Source organism: Myotis davidii, unplaced genomic scaffold (genome assembly GCF_000327345.1).
Source record: "Myotis davidii unplaced genomic scaffold, ASM32734v1 scaffold1702, whole genome shotgun sequence".
NCBI lineage: Eukaryota > Metazoa > Chordata > Mammalia > Chiroptera > Vespertilionidae > Myotis > Myotis davidii.
The window spans coordinates 3,136-20,737 of record NW_006293008.1 but is presented as its reverse complement, the minus strand read 5'-3'; positions in this window follow the sequence as shown (position 1 = coordinate 20,737).

Here is a 17,602-nt window from a genome sequence, read left to right as displayed (position 1 = left end):
CATAAATATAATGAAATATTACATGGCCATAAAAAGAATGAAATCCATACCATTTGCAATAATGTGGATGGATTTAGAGGGTATTATGTTGAGTGAATAAGTCAGACAGATAATGATAAATACCACAATTTCACTTATATGGGGACTCAAAAGAACAATATAAATGAGCAAAGAAAACATAAACAGACTCATAGCTGCAGAAAACAAACAGATGGTTGATCATTATTAGGGGGCTTAAGGGGCTGTGTGAAAAAGGTGAAAGAATTAATGAGTACAAATTGATGCAAAATATTTTAGGGATGTAAAGTACAGCATAGGAAATGTAGTCAAGAATATTGTAATAACTATGTATAGTCCAGAGAAATCCTAGAATTATCAGGGAATCTATATCCTATATAATAAAAGGCTAATATACAAATTGACCAAACAGCGTAATGACCCATCGCTACGATGTGCACTGACCACCAGGGGGCAGACACAGGAGCTGCCCCCTGTTGGTCAGTGTGCTCCCACAGGGGGAGTGCCACTCAACCAGAAGCCGGGCTCACACCTGGTGAGCGCAGCAGTAGTGGCCGGAGCCTCTCCCGCCTCTGCAGCAGTGCTAAGGATGTCCAACTGACAGGGAGCGGGCCTAAGCTGTCAGTCGGACATGTCCCAAGGGCTCCCGGACTGCAAGACAGCTCAGGCCAGGTAAGGGACCACCTCTCCCCCAAGTGCATGATTCTGTGCACCGGGCATCTAGTATTATATAATTATCTAGCCACTATGCTGTACACCTGAAATTAATCCTATATAATAAAGAGGTAATATGCAAATTAACCCTCATGCCGTCACAAGATGGCTGCCTATGATCAGGCTGGCAGGGGGGTTAGTGAGGGAAGACCAAATGAGTGAAGAGCAGACTGTGTGGGATGACCAAGCCAGTGGTGGGGCCGTGAGGAGCAACCAGGCCTGCAGGGGAGCAGTTGGGGGTGATCAGGCTGGCATGGAGGGCTGGACATCCCCCGAGGGGTCCTGGATTGGAAAGGGTGCAGGCTGGGCTGAGGGAACGCCCCCCATGCACGAATTTTATGCACCAGGCCTCTAGTATAAAATAATACTGGATGTTGCCATGGTCGGGTAGCTCAGTTGGTTGGAGCATGTCCTATACACCAAAAGGTTGAGGTTCGATTCCTGTTCAAGGCACATACCTAGGTTCCGGGTTTGATGCCTATGAGAGGGTCCATATGAGAGTCAACAATCTCCCCTATCCTTTCTCTCAAAAAACATTAATAAACATATCCTTGGATGAGGATCAAAATAACTAATATTGAATGTCAATTGTAATTGAAAATAAAAATAAAATAAATGTGAAACAATCTGCTAAACATGTGGTTTATAACCTATATACAAATTACATTTACATTAATGTATATCTTGATTTCCAGGCTTGCAAATATATTATACTAGAGGCCCAGTGCATAGACTCATGCACCGGTGGGGTCCCTCGGCCTGGCCTGCAGGGATCCAGCTGAAACTGGCTCTCCTACATCCCCTGAGAGGTCCTAAATTATGAGAGGGCGGTTCTCAGGTGACGCACCCCTCTGGTGCCAAGTGTGTCACCTGAGAATCACAGCTGCCAAGTCACTGTACCTTAGCAGCTCCTGCGTTGAGCATCTACGTCCTGGTGATCAGTGTGTGTCATAGCTACTGGCTGGACAGTTGAATGGTCAGACAGACACTTAGGCTTTTATCCTATATAATAAAAGAGAAACATGCAAATTAGCCATCCCTCTGCTACGCTCAAGCCATGCCCACAAGCCATGCCCACCAGCCAATGAGGAGTCAGTATGCAAATTAACCTGACAAAGGTGGCGGGTAATCTGCATACACAGAGTGGGAGAGTGGGCAGCTTTGGGGGGATGTGGCTCCCTCGGTCGCTCCCTTGGGGGGGCATGGCTCCCTCGGTCACTGGATGGAGAGCAGAGCAGGAGAGCTGGAGGCTTGGGGGGACATGGCTGCCTTGGTCGGGGGAAACCCAGAGCATGGGGAGCACCAGGAATTCTAGGAATAGTAGTTTTGGTGGCAGCCCCAGGACCAGAAGTGGAAGCCCAGAGCGCAGGGAGCACCAAAAATGCTGGGAATCATAGTTCTGATGGCAGCCCCAGGACCAAAGTGGAAGCCCAGAGCATGGGGAGCACCAGGAATGCTGGGAATTGTAGTTCTCCTAGACCAGTGATGGCGAACCTTTTGAGCTCAGCGTGTCAGCATTTTGAGAAACCCTAACTTAACTCTGGTGCCGTGTCACATATAGAAATTTTTTGATATTTGCAAAAGATATCCTAAAACTTCCAGGAAAACTCCACCAATGGAGCAAAAAAAAAAAGTGCCTCTATTATTCTGAGCAACAAACCAAACTGGGATGGGGATCTCAGACAATTTGCTTATATGATTGCAAAGACAGACAGAAACTTCCGGATTGGAGAGGGCTCCCCTGAGGGCTCCCAGATTGGAGAGAGTGCAGGTAGGGATGAGGGACCCCCCTTGACGCGCTCCCAACCTCAGTGCACAAATCTTCGTGCACCGGGCCCCTAGTGTGTGTGTGTGTGTGTGTGTGTGTGTATTTAAAGGTTTAAAAAATAATGCAGGTTATTTTTTGTACTTTTATAGTCTACACATCTTAATGAACAACTGAAATAAGCATATATAATCATTAACCACAGCCAAGAATGCAAACACTGAGAGAGAAAACTCTTAACAGGGCACAGAGAATAAGACCCGAGGAGGCTCATTTTCTCTCTTAGTACTATTTTTCTCAGCCATCATTGGGTTTATCACTGTAAAATACTAGAATCTCAGTCAGTCATTTGGCAGGAAGAGAAAAGTGGATAATGAGTTTGTTTTATATTCTTGTTGCAATGATACTAAGCTCTGACAATGAATTCACAAAATCCTAAAATCCTAAAATTACTGGTCAATTCCACACTCGGTAAACTTTATGTGGCTGAGTTATCATTACATCTTATTTAACTAATTGCACATATATACTATTTTGTAGGCATACTCTAGATATTGTGGGCATATCTGGGAATTACAAAGGTTTGGTCTCAGTCTTCTGGGAGCCTACAATCTAGAAGAAATAGAGACTTAAACCAGTAATTCCAAAACCAATGGCAATGCCAAAAGAGAAACATCTCCTCTTTAGAAAATTGTCAAAAGCTTTTGCTGAAGGATTTTTGTTAAAGTTTACAGAACAGACAGTAACTCAAGAGCTGCTTGAATGATTGCAAGCTCGTAGATATTTATGCGTGTTTGATTTAGTTTTAGGAAATCCCAAGATCTGAAAACACTAAAAAGAAACAAAGGTGTCAGTGCAATAAATTGAAAAATGGGAGAACGAATGGATTTTCCTGTAGTTCTAAGGTAGAAGCTAAAATATAAATCTTTGCAGGGCAAAAGTGAGCAGGACTATTTAAAAATATATGTCTGTTTACTATGTGAATTTCAAAGCATAGAGCTGGTTAAAATAATGTTGAGTATTTCTATAAATAATTGAAAACTTAATTAAGTTGATAGAACAGATCTTCATTTTTTATGGATTTTTATTATTAGAAAGTTATACTGTTTTACATCTGGGTGTTCACTTTTTAGAAATAAATATGTTCATTGATATTTACAAAACTATAATGATTATATTGCTTTTTTCTCTAATAATTCAGAACGTTTCTTAGAGAGTTAGATTTATCGTCATTTCAAATTAATCAGCATTTAAAATTTTCCACATGGTACAATGAAAGATTAAACATATTTGAGAATATGACAGTATTCAAAATATCTGCCTGTTACCATTTAGTTCAGGACAGTATACTTCTTGGGTGGCAATGAAATTCTGTTACCAAGCTGATGATAAAATATTTACATATATTCTGCTTTTCTTTTCTTCTTTTTTTGTTAATCCTCACCAGAGGATATTTTTCCACTGATTTCTAGAGAGAGTGGAAGAGAGAGGGAAAGGGAGAGAGAGAGAGAGGAACATCGATGTGAAGAAACACATTGATGGGTTGCCTCCTGCAGGCGCCTGACTAAAGCCAGGGCCTAGGAGAAACCTGTAACCATAGTACTTGCCCTTAACCGCAATGGAACCTGGGGACCCTTTGGTCTGCAGGCCAATGCGCTCTCCACTGACCAAATCCAGCTAGGGCTATTTTGCTATTGTTAGTACTTATCAGAGAATTCAGTTTGAGAAAAAAATAGGCATATTACTTGCAAAAAATATAACTGGAATGCCTTAAAAATATTTTAGAGTTTAACTCAAAAGAGTGGTTGTATGTAACATATTGCAATGATACATGTCCAGACTCATTTGTATTTAAAAGATTTTCCATTTTTTCCTTTCTGTTTTTCACAATTTCTGTTTTATATTCTGTTTCTAATCCACATGCAGGACAAATGCCTGCAACAAATTAGGACAGATTAATGATAATTGTAGTCTTAATTATGGGAAAACTGACTCAAAAGAGTGGTTGTATGTAACATATTGCAATGATACATGTCCAGACTCATTTGTATTTAAAAGATTTTCCATTTTTTCCTTTCTGTTTTTCACAATTTCTGTTTTATATTCTGTTTCTAATCCACATGCAGGACAAATGCCTGCAACAAATTAGGACAGATTAATGATAATCGCAGTCTTAATTATGGGATAACTGCTACTGTTTTCATGCTATTCTAAAAAACAACAACACCCATATTATGTAGGAGAAGAAACTAGAGTAAAAGTGACATTTCATATTACAGACTTATAATGTGATCATAATGTAGAAAAGGCCATTGTACAGCTGACTGGGGTGTAATAGGGAAAATATTACTGTAGATGCATTATTTTAAAATAGAACTAGATTGTTATAAATTGGGAAGAAAAAATAAGGTATAAAATAGAAATCTTTGCTGCACTCAAATAGGGATTAGAGGGCAATTTCAGATAAGGGGATTTCCTGTTTTATTCAACTGGAGGTTATTTTATATACTGTGTGTTCCTTTTTTTCTTGCTTCGCTTCTTTATTTACTCAGGCAAGGTCAACAGTCTATCTGGAGTGTTCTGCAGCCGCCCATTCATTTTAAATATAACCAACCTTCTGTAATGTTAAAATCTTTCCTATGCCATTTGTGAGATATTATCTTGCCTTTTTCTTGTGTGTGTGCATCCAAATAACAGATGGTCTATTTCCTCCAGCCCTTCCGGGAGTCAGCAGACTGTGATCGGTCAATAGATTTAGTATTATTTTTGACTTTCAAATACATGCCTAATATTGTTATTATTAACTGGATGATTCACTCACTATGAAAAATGTTTCCTGACCTAGGTTCAAATAAATTAACGTATTATATATGTAATACAAAATATGATATTTTGCTATTGCTAGTATTTTTTCACTAAGAAGTAAAACATGGCAAAAAATAAAAAAAAAGTTCCTATCAGAATTTAGCATTTTCAAGTAGTTTAATGAAAGAGAAAGGACTAGCTAAATTGAAATTTGAATAGGGGTAAAGGTGAAGAAAATTAAAATTTTGCACTTTACATATGAAATATAAAAAATAAAATTGAAGATTCACTCAAAAACATATTCCAAAATTAAGTAAAATGCTCAAGATATAGCACCATGTAGATATTTATTACTGATGTGCCTATTAGATGTTATTTACTAGTGTTGTGTAAGTATTTATTCTTCAAAGAAAGATCTTTGCAGATGCTTTGACCACACCTCTTCCCTGATTCTTAGCATTTTGATGCTAAGAATATAGCATGATGTAGCTTATGTCCCTCTACGTCCTTTACAGTGATTATACTATGTAGTTGCGAGAATATATAAATTGATTGACAAGAAGTGGTCTTCTGAGGTATTCTGTAGAACACATATGCCAGGTTTCAAGGGCATGCAGTGATTAGAGGCATTTCCTCCCCAATAAAGTATATTTCCTCTGGATCTTTAGGAGCCAGAAAGCTATATCATTTGTATGTTTTCAGGATAAACTATATTATAGTCCCAAACCCTGATCATTTTTCTATAATATAATTTTAAGACAGTCAAAGGAGGACATGTTTGGAGCAACATGTGTTTTCAAGATGTAATTTCTGGATACATATTTATTGAATAAACCAAAGAATGAAAAAAATGTGTTTAATAACCAGCTTATCCTTATTCTTTATTAAACCTAACCATGGAGTGCTTTTTCAAAAACACAAATCTTATCATTTCATTTCTCTAATTAAACTCTCTGATGACAAACTGTTTTCTTCAAGGTAAAGTTGAAATTTGCAAAAGGAAGTATTGATATATTTGAGGGTTTTATATTCATCGGTTTTTTTTCTGCACTAGTATATCTGCTTTCATGACTTTGGTTAACATGCATACAAATCTCCTATATACACTTTGATTTTGAGAACCCAATTCATAAAACTGGAAATGCTAATATAGTCACATAATATGTAATCTCCTTTATCTATAACTAACCTAAAGGTCTTACAAACTCCACTATTCCTAATTTAATTTTAGTTCACCATCACTTGAGTATTATCAAGGCCGTGGTATAGTAAAAAATAACATCCGCCCCTCGCCCCAAATCTCAGCACCTTAAAAAGTACCATAATTTGTTTCATAATCTCACAGGTCTATGTGGCTTGGCTAGGGCTTTTGTTTGCATTGATCTTCCCAAATACCTAGTCGGTTGGAGCAGGCTATACTACATTACTGGGTATTAAGGCAAAGAGAAAGAGAGTGTGTGAAAAATCATGCTCTGGTTTCTAAAGCTTCCTCCTCAAAGCAGACGTGTCACTTCCTGAATTCCATTAGATAAAGGCATGTGACCACACTTTTCCACGAGTGGCAGCTTCATGTTCTTAGAGAAAAAACGTAACTCTTGTGATATAAAAGCACTGAAGTTTATTATATCCACCATCTTGCCTGAGCTATAAAGTTGCTAATCTTTGTCCTTCTTCACTATTACTGTCCATAGCCTATCATCAAATTGTATTAATTCCTGTCCCTAAATATCTCTCATATCTGTTACCTCATGTCCAACCCAACTTCTTCTTTACTGTTCCTCAGATCTGATCATCATTCACTGAGACTGTGGCATCAGCTTTATTACTCTCTGTCTAAAAATAAACACTACTCATGCCCTACCAGGGGTGGGGGACATCGGGCCCTTGGGTCGGCCATATAAGGTCCATGAAATCATTTGGTCCGGCCCTGCCAAGGCATTAAGGGTGAGTTAATTTAATGTTTGACCAAATATAGCAGGCTAATTTTTAAGTTAATAATTTTGTATGGCCTGGGAATGATTTTATAAATACCAAATGGCCCTTTGCAGAAAAAAGGTTCCTCATTCCTGAATCCATTCTCCATACTGTAACTAGAAAATGCCCTAAAATGTGGTTCTAATCCTAGCTGTTCTATTCTTAAATTTCTTCCATACTATGGATTTCAATTCCACTCACAGTTTCATTATAAGCTTCCTAGCTTGGAGAAAAAGGGGCTTTATTGTCAGATCCTGTTGTACGTTTCTGTTCTCAGCTTACACCTCTCTTCTCCGACACTGCTTTTTTAGGCCCCTAAAGTAATGCACTACTTGTTATTCTCCCCAAGAAAATCACCTTTTCTCATATCATTAAACATTGTACATTTCCTCTCTTTTCCAAAATGCTCTTGTTCTCAAACCTCTATTTACCTTTCAAGATTAATTTCAAACATAAGCCCCTTATCATGACTTCTTGGCTTTTCCTTTCAAATGGCAGAATTTTCTGAGCCTCTGCTTCCATACACTAAAGCACTGACTGCACACGTCTATTAATTCCTTTCTAAAGCTGTTTTCAACTATGCATATGCTTGTGAGTTCCTTCGTGGCCAGGACTGCATCTTATTCACAACCTATGGCATGGGATAGGGACTCAATAAGAATTTACAAAATTTAAAATAAATATATGTTTTATTTTTAATTTCCTACTCTTTTGGAGACATTTTAACAAGTATTACTTTATAAAATTCCATATAATTTCCCTTAGATTAAAAATAGTGGCGATTGGGCAAATCTTAGAAAGCCTCATTTTAAAACAATTTTATTTAAACTACTAGAGGCCTGGTGGGGTCCCTCAGCCTGGCATAAGGGATTGGGCTGAAACAGGTGCTCTGACATCCCCTGAGGGGTCTCAGATTGCGAGAGGGCACAGGCCAGGCCGAGGGACTCCACCGGTGCACGATCGGGGCCGGGGAGGGACGCGGGAAGTTGGCCAGCCAAAGAGGGACCACAGGAGGGCTCCAGGGCGTGTCCGGCCCATTTTGCTCAGTCCTGATCAGCCGGATCCTGGCAGCAAGCTAACCAACCTACCAGTCGGAGCGTCTGCCCCCTGGTGTTCAGTGCACATCATAGCGAGCGGTTGAGTGGCTTTAGCATATCAGTAGCATATTACACTCTGATTGGTTGAATGGATGACCAGACGATCTGACACTTACCATATTAGGCTTTTATTATTTAGGATTATCCAAATTACTCTTCAAAAACTGTTCCAAAAACGGTATTTGTAGGCAACATTTATACATTTCATATTAAGACTTCTCATTTCTAAAACTAATTGGCCTAATAATGTAGCTTAAAATGTAAACTTTAATGTTTCACCTGCTAATTTGAATTTGACCTATAGGACTTTAGAGAATATAATGACCATCTGGTTTTCCAGCTGCTGATCTACTGCTATCTAAAATAATAGGTCCATCTTTTTATTTTTCTAATGGTTCATTATACCACCAAGAAATTGCCACAATCTATGTCACATTTTACAGCAAAGAAGTAGATGCCAAAATATGTAGTAGAAAAGGTTTCCTAATAAAGTTGATGCCCAATTGTTGGAAAACTTCAGCATCTATACTATATACAGTGACCACTGGATGCTTGATTTGAAATCATCAACATTCTGATTAATTAAATCATCACACTTTACTGATTGCCTGAGATATTCTTGAAAAGGGTTTTTGCTAAGAAAATAAATGACAAAAACACCTTGTGGGAACCATGCCAGGTCCTCGAATAACCAAGGCCAGTGGGAGGATAGAGGCCTTGTTATCAATACACCAAAATGACCAAAGGCCGCTCATGTACCTAAATAGTATGTTCAAGGACTCTGAGCCTGGGAATCCTAATCAGGCCAAGATACCATGAGCGGGTGCAAGGATACATGGTACACGGGTACACTGTGCCCTTCAGTAGCCAATATGATTGATGTAACTATTGGCACGATGCCTTCTTTGTCTACATGGTATAAAAGTAAATTACTGAACAGCTAGCTGACTGGAGTAGGCTAGAGTGAGAAGAAGTCTGCTGGGGTTTGGAGAGAGAGAGCAGCTGGGCAGGAGAGACAGGAGAAGCTGCTGAGCCGGAGAGCTTAGGTGCCGCTACAATGTGAGGCGGTGAGTCTAGGAGGCAGCCTGTGGCTGCTCAGATAATAGCTGTGGGTATAGAGACTGATGCTGCTTTATGGAAAAGAGATGTATTCACCAGCCGGTGTCTGGCTGCCTGCCTATATGGACTTTGCTGTGAGGACTGTTCTTGTCTGATGGCTATATGGCCACTGGCTACAGCAATAAAGCCTCATTCTTATATACACGCAACATCCCCTGGCTTCTCCATCTACAACCCAGAGTCCTAGGAGGTCCAGCTCCAGGCAGAGGGGCTCAGACCCAACACCTGTTACTAGTGAGCAGAGGATAAAGGAGGAACTTGGGCTAAGTTCCTAACAGTTAGTACAGTGGGCAGGGTTCAAGCAAAACCAGCCCTGGAGTAGTCAGATAGGAAAGTTTAGAAGAATACACAAACTCACAGCCACTCAGAGCCAGTCAGACCAGCAGAGCTCCTGTAGGGCTCTTGCTGCATGCTCTGACACACATAATGCTTGTCCTCAAAACCTTCAGTCTAGTAAGAGAGATAAAAATGCATATAAGTGAATTCTACTGAGTAGAATAAAGGCAAGTAGAGAAAAAATAATCTTTATTATAAGCTCTGCATGAAGAGCCTTAATACTTTCAAATTGCTATGGGAATCCAATGCTATTATTCCATTTTACAGGTGAGGAAAATTGAAGAGGAATAGCAGTATGTCTGCTATTGCACAGCTAGTCATTAAAGATTGCAATCTAGGTCTCCATGCTCACTGCTGTCTTAGCTTTCCATCAGAACCAATGCATCATCATCAGTAACAATGACCATGATACGAGTCCCTACTACTTGCATATAACATGCTTCCTTTACTCAGGTAACTTACATTTTTAATGAGGTACCTTAATTAAATACTTCAACAACCACACATGCTACATCGATTCTTATTTCATGCCTTTTTTACTAGTATACTTTTCTTTGGGGGAAAAATTGCATTGTTACAAATTTGGTGAAGTTGCTTGGCAAGGAATGCTCTACTGGTATATGTTGGTTGATTCAGTCATTAGGTCATTGACTATGTGTCCCAACTCAAAAAGCAGCCCTGCCCAAATACTAAATGTGCCTGAATTTCAACATTTACTAGTTCTTTACTTCCTGTTAGCTATTTCTTCTTACTTATCTTCTAGTCTCAGAGTGCATATATTTGACTTGTCTAATGAGACATTTTAAATCCAGATGAAAATTATTTACTTTAGAAAAAAGAATGAAAACATTGAGTCTCTATACAGAGAGTGGTTCTGAAAAGTGTTGGTTGAAATATACATAAGCTATCCAACTTAAAAATTATGTACTTTAACACATCAATACTTATTTATGTTTGAAGATAAATATACTTTGGTTACCTACATATTCACAAGTGAATGAAAAAAACCTTTAAGTTCTGCTTCAGAGCATATGTACTCTCACTAAATTGAAGTTGTATATGTGGCTGCAAGCTGAAATCAATTTTGTTATTTCTGTGTGACACACCCATTAAAATAAATCCTAGGTATTGAGAATTATTTATCTAGAGAAAGCAAGAAAAAAAAAGAAAAAAACCCGTCCAAATTAAGAACCACTTCCAAAAAGAAAAGATATACTTGTATTTTTTTATTTTTATTGAATGAGAGAGAGAGAGAGAGAGAGAGAGAGAGATTTATTGTTCCACTTATTGATGCACTCATTGTTTGATTCTTATATGTGCCCTTACTTCTAAAGTAAACTGGCAACCTTGGTACATTGGGATGATGATGTAATCAACTTAGCTAACTGACCTAGGTGAAAGAGATACATTTAAGCCACACTGCAGAAGCAAGATGGACCCCTAAGTTGTGGTTCAAATGGCACACATAAACCAAGAGAATATGAAGAGGTTTATTATTTACATAACTAGAGGCCCAGTGCATGGGTCCCTCAGCCTAGCCTGCACCCTCTCACAGTTCAGGACCCTTTGGGGGATGTCTGCCTGCCAGGGGGAATGGGCCTAAATCAGCAGGCAGACATCCCCCAAGGGGTACTTAACACTGCTGCGGAGGCAGGAAAGGCTCCCACCACTCGCCAACCATGAGCCTGGCTTCTGGCTGAGCAAGGGCTCCCCCTGTGGGAGCACAATGACCACCAGGGGGCAGCTCCTGCATTGAGTGTTTGCCCCCCTGGTGGTCAGTGTGTGTCATAGCAACCGGTCATTCTGCTGTTCTGTCGATTTGCATATTAGCCTTTTATTATATAGGATGAGGTTTTCTCGGGAGAACAGGTTGGCTCCAAGCAGTTCTAAAAATGACTTGAGAGCCAGCAAGGGAGACTGGCTTGGTGTTTTTATTGTTTTTAGACAGTGTGACAATTCCTGCATGTGGTTTGTACTTACCTCAGGTGGCAAATGAGTACCTGGGCCTGCCCAGATGTGGGGCAAAGGAGAAATTGCATGAGATAAGGCTTAAAAGCTGTCAGTAGTCAAACATCAAAAATTGAATCAGATTCTTTTTTACAGATATATTTTCCACTGTATACTACAATTACATCCCTTTCTCAAGATTAAGGCAGCCTGGCTTTTCAGCCTGCATATTACAGACTTAGAATGCCTACATTCTAGAACACCAACCACAGTTTTATCTCTTTACAACAGGCTCCTAAAAGTCATAGGGTTTCCTTCTCACATTATGCATTAAAGAGAAAATAGAATATAAGACAAGTTGATCTTGGCCCGTGTCAAAATAAATAGACAGTAAATTACAAAAATAATTAATTTCAAGATGCGTAACAAGTAACTCATTGGCCCTGTAGCAGTGAGCACCAATATATGCTGATGATGTACCTTATTTTTTCCTAATCTTGACTCTGTGTTTAATTGAAAGCACATTATACTTAAGCATTTATAGTCATTAGCAATTTTTCCTTACAGATATGACACAAAATTACAATATTGGTACATGTGGTTTACTAGTTATATGTTTAATCAAAAGTCTAATGTGAAACACTTGAACATCACTACAGAAAGGACTTCTCAGCAGGTCTTCAGTTATCTATATACTGGAGGCCCAGTGCACGAAAATTCATGCATTCAGGGGGGTTCCTCAGCCTTGCCTGCACCCTCTCGAGGTCCAGGGCCCCTTTGGGGATTTCCACTTGCTGGGTTAGGCCTGCTATATGGGGGATTAGGCCTAAACTGGTAGTCAGACATTCCTCTGGCAGCCCAGGTATCCTCAGGGGATGTGGGCCTAAGCCGCAGTCAGACATCCTTAGCACTGTTGAGGAGGTTGGAGAGGCTTTCACCATTACAGCTGTGCTCAAAGCCCTCAGCCTTGTGGCTGAGCAGAGCTCCCCCTGTGGAGTGCACTGACCACCAGGGGCAGCTCCTATGTTGAGTGTCTGCCCCCTGGTGGTCAGTGTGCATCATAGTGACCAATCATTCCTGGTTGTTCCGCCATTAGGGTCAATTTGCGTATTACACTTTTATTATATAGGATTGTGTCTTTTCATTTTATCATTGGAATGTCACTGACAGAAAGGGAATAAAAACAAATTTAACCATTCTCTTTTAAATTTTACAGATATATTTTAGTTTTCTCTTTGTTGAAGGGTTGACATTCTTCTTAATTCTTAGGAGGAAATTTGTAGCTGAGACTAAAGATGAATTCATTAAAACTAAACTCAATGGTCACATTTTGAAATTATAGTGATTATCATATTCAAGACTTTAAATTGCACAAGGAATATGTTACATTGTTATTATATTAATTGAAAATTAAATAATTATAATACCAGCAACATAACTTTAGTCCATATTTTATTCTAATTTTAACATCTGATGTACTTAAATGAAAAATAAAATTTTGCTGTTCTTGGAAAATCTAATAGGTGTTTATAGATTCAACATATTATGTGGTTATATTTAAGTATTTCCAATAAAAGTTTACTTTAAATAGAAGGAAATAAAGTAAATGTGTTTCTGGATATAATATTTTTATAACTTTAGAAAAATATTTTATTCTTATATTTTAAAGAGAGATATGAGCCCTGGCTGGTGTGGATCATTGGTTGGGTATTGTTCAAGCATCAAAAGATCAAGGGTTCTATTCCTAGTCAGGGCACATACTCAAGTTGTAGATTAGGCCCCCATACTGAAGGCCACTAATCTCTCTCTCTCTCTCTCTCTCTCTCTCTTCCTCTCTCTCCTTGTCTTTCTTTGTACCTCTGTCTCCCTTCCTCTCTCTAAAAACAATAAAAACATATTATTTTTAAAAAGAAAGCCATGAATATATGAGTTATTTAACAGCTTTATTTTTAGATGCCAAAATGAATGTAAGTATAAGATAAAGAAAATACATTAATTTAGGAAATTTGTCCTCCCTTAAGAAATTACATTGTTTATTAGAAGAACTGATTCACAGAATGAATAATGTTATGAAAGTTGAATTTGTAAAGATGATGAAACTTAGCAGTTATACATGCAGAATGACATTTAATTTTTTATGTTTATTATTTTTGGCATAATCCTCCTATTTATAGAGAACCATGGTAACCACAATTTTCAGGAATAATAGTTATGTAATGGAGGTGTTTAAAATATTGATGAAAAAATACTTTGTTACTATTTAAGTTCCTCTGCTGGTTCTAACAGACTATACTGCAAATGTTCTAATTTTATCCTGTTTACAATAATTTAAGGCAGCGGTTCTCAACCTGTGGGTCACGACCATTGGAAAACACATATAGCATAACAGATATTTACATTACGATTCATAACAGTAGCAAAATAACAGTTATGAAGTAGCAACGAAAATAATTTTATGAAGTAGCGATGAAAATAATTTTATGGTTGGGCGTCACCACAACATGAGGAACTGTATTAAAGGGTCACGGCATTAGGAAGGTTGAGAACCACTGAATTTTAAGGCCTTATAAAGATTTCTAAGATCAGTCTATTAATTCTCTTTTCTATGATGGATGAGGTCATTTCCATAAGAATATATATGGAATAAAAATATTGTACTTATTTTATGATCTGGGATTAATTAAGTCTTATTCTGTCATGTCCTGAAAAGAAAAAAACTTTTCAGAAAATAGGAACATAATGAACAAAATTAACTGACAAATAAAATAGATCCAGAGACATGGAATCACAAAAGGAAAGGTGGTGGGGGGAGCAGGAAGATATTAACCAAATAATTTATTTGTATACTAGTAGCCCAGTGCACAAAATTCGTGCACATTAAAAGGGAATTAATTGCCTTAACCGGTTTGGCTCAGTGGATAGAGCATCGGCCTGCAGACTCAAGGGTCCCAGGTTCCATTCCAGTCAAGGGCATGTACCTTGGTTGCAGGCACATCTCCAGTAAGCAACCAATTATAAATGATATAACAACAAAGAGGCATGATATAAAAACGACAAAAACATGATATGAAAACAACAAAAACATGATATGAAAACAACAAAAACATGATATAAAAATAACATTGATGCAAACAATGACTGAACAGTGACTAAAATTCTAATATCTCCCTGTACACCACATTAAAAGTGAAAACACTTTCAGAGTGCTTGACTAATTTCCCTTGTGATGAAGTATTTAGAACTTTAACTGTAACGTCACATGCTCTTCAAACTCAAGAGAAAGCAACATATAACTGACCATGTGCAAAAACGGGTTCAGGTAGGAATATGCTTACTTTGTTACAGTTTGTCCTTTTGATTTATTAATAGTCATCACAAATGCTGGCATCATGGGGAACTGTCATTGAATCAATTTAAATGGAAAGCCAGTGTCAGATGGGGACAAATCAATTCTTGGAATCAGAACAATCTCTCTCTCTGCACATCCTGTTAATACTTCAGTTCAATAATGTTAGGTCATAATCTTTTGATAATAAATCTGGTACCATTACAAAGACCCCATTTACTATTGAGATTTCTCAATAGCATGATGATTACACTCACTTTCAATTTTAATTTATGACATGGCATTCCCAAAGTACAGTGGTTCTCAACCTTGGCTGTACATTAGAATCACCTGGGGATCTTTTTAAAATCCTGATTTCTGGGCCTCATCCTCTGGAAATTCTGTTTCGTTGTTACTAATGTTGTGGCCCCACCCCATAACAAAGAAACAGAATTTCTGGAGGATGAGGCCCAGAAATCAGGATTTTAAAAAGATTCCCAGGTGATTCTAATGTGCAGCCAAGGTTGAGAACCACTGATCTATAGATATAGTATTTCCAAAGGTAGCTTCAATAATAGATCCATTACAAATCATTTCACTTCCAGGCTCCACTCCGAGGGCTGGTTCCTGCCTGAAACCTTGCCCTGAGGGTGGGTTCCTGCCTAAACCTCAACCTCCAGGAAATAGCTGGGGAAGGGCGCAGCCATTTCCAAGACGACCCCAGCAGGACTGACTTCCTTCCAGTTGGCTGAGCTTCTGGCTATGATGTTACACCCACGGTTTTTATATAAGTAGATATGTATAGCCCATGGACACAGACAATAGTGCACTGAAGGCCTGTGGGGGCAAGGGCAGATGAAGGGAATCAATGGAGGGGAAAAAAGGGAATATTTGTAATACTTTCAACAATAAGTTATTTTCACAACATCTATTTTAAATATTAACCTAACCATGTAGTTTGAATAAAATAAAGTTTCTCTTTAAAGTCATGTATTTAGAGTTTGCCATTTGACATTGTAACATTGTAATTAATTTAAATAAGGGGATATCTGATCTTTGTATATAAACAAATACAAATAAAAAATAAAATATAGATTTAATGTTTTACTTTAAATCTAAAATTCATAGGTATATGCTAATTATGTTACTATGCAATTTTTAAAAAAATTTGATAACTGAATGTATTACTGCTCTTACTAGTCAGTATAACTCTTTATAATTTATTTCTGATAATTTGATTCTTTCAAATTTCTGGTGCCATGAAACACAGGTCATCATAAAATATTCAAGTATCCTTCCATAAAATGGCTTTAAAATATATAATTCTAGACAGAATTAATAAGCAATGGGCTGATTTTGAGGTCAGCATAGCCTTTAAGGTATTTTGGGGGGAAAAAGTATTTCTCAAAAGTGAGTTAGTTCAGAATGAATTATTACTTCTAAATATGTGTGTCTACCTAATTATTTAATTAATTTTAAATAAAATGTAAATAATTTGATAGCCCCTAAAATTTCACATTATACATTTGTTCTAAAACTCCAACTATTTAGACATTTCCCTAACATGGGAGCTTATTCCTTATTTAAATTTAAAGAGTGAAGAAATTCTATCTGTACATGAGATTTGGGAGGGAAATTATGTTAAGAAAGCTCAATATGGAAATATCTTAATAGTTTTATTTTATTTTAATAAATTTGCCACTTTTCAAGTGAAACTGCAAGAAAAATATAATTGTACATTTACTAACACTAATGTGAAAAGGTTTTGTTATAGAAACATAGAGGTAGATTGAATAATAGAGGACAATTAGATGACAAAACAGTATAGCATCAAGTTCTTTATTGAGAGCAAGGAAAAAAGTAGAATTGAGAAAGACAGAAAGTCCTGAATAAATAGATGAACTTATCTTCATCTCACTTCTCACTCGAGGAAACAGGAAAGGTTTATCCCCTATGAACCTCAGCTTTACAGGCAGCCCATGAGCTGCCTTGGCTGTGACAAGGCCCAGGGAGTCTTTGAAGGCAGGAAAGTATCAAAGATTACTTGGCAGTAGTTTCATGGAATAGACCTAATGTATCTACTGTTCCTTCTGCCTTGCATATATATTCCTGTCCACAACCCAACTTCCAGTTATGGAATCCTCCTTGCTTATGAGTGGGCATGAGACAAGGTTTGAGTCAGTCATGGTCACAATGATTGTGTACTTGAGCCAAGTGGGGCCAATCTAAGTCCTATTCCAGGAGCTTTTCTACTAGGAGTTGTTTGGTGAACTTCTTTTCCTTTGGTCATTTATACTGAAATGAGTTGAGAGCTGCCTTTGCCTTTCTCCCCCCTCAATAATCCCCCCTCAGTAATAATCTATTCAGTAAGAGAAAAGGAGGCGAATTGTGGAAAAACAAATACAACTTTTAAAGAGAGAGGAACACTGATAATGAACAAGTTCTTGGAGCCAAGAAGTAACTATTCATAGTTTTGACAATTACAAGGAGGTTTAAGAAAAA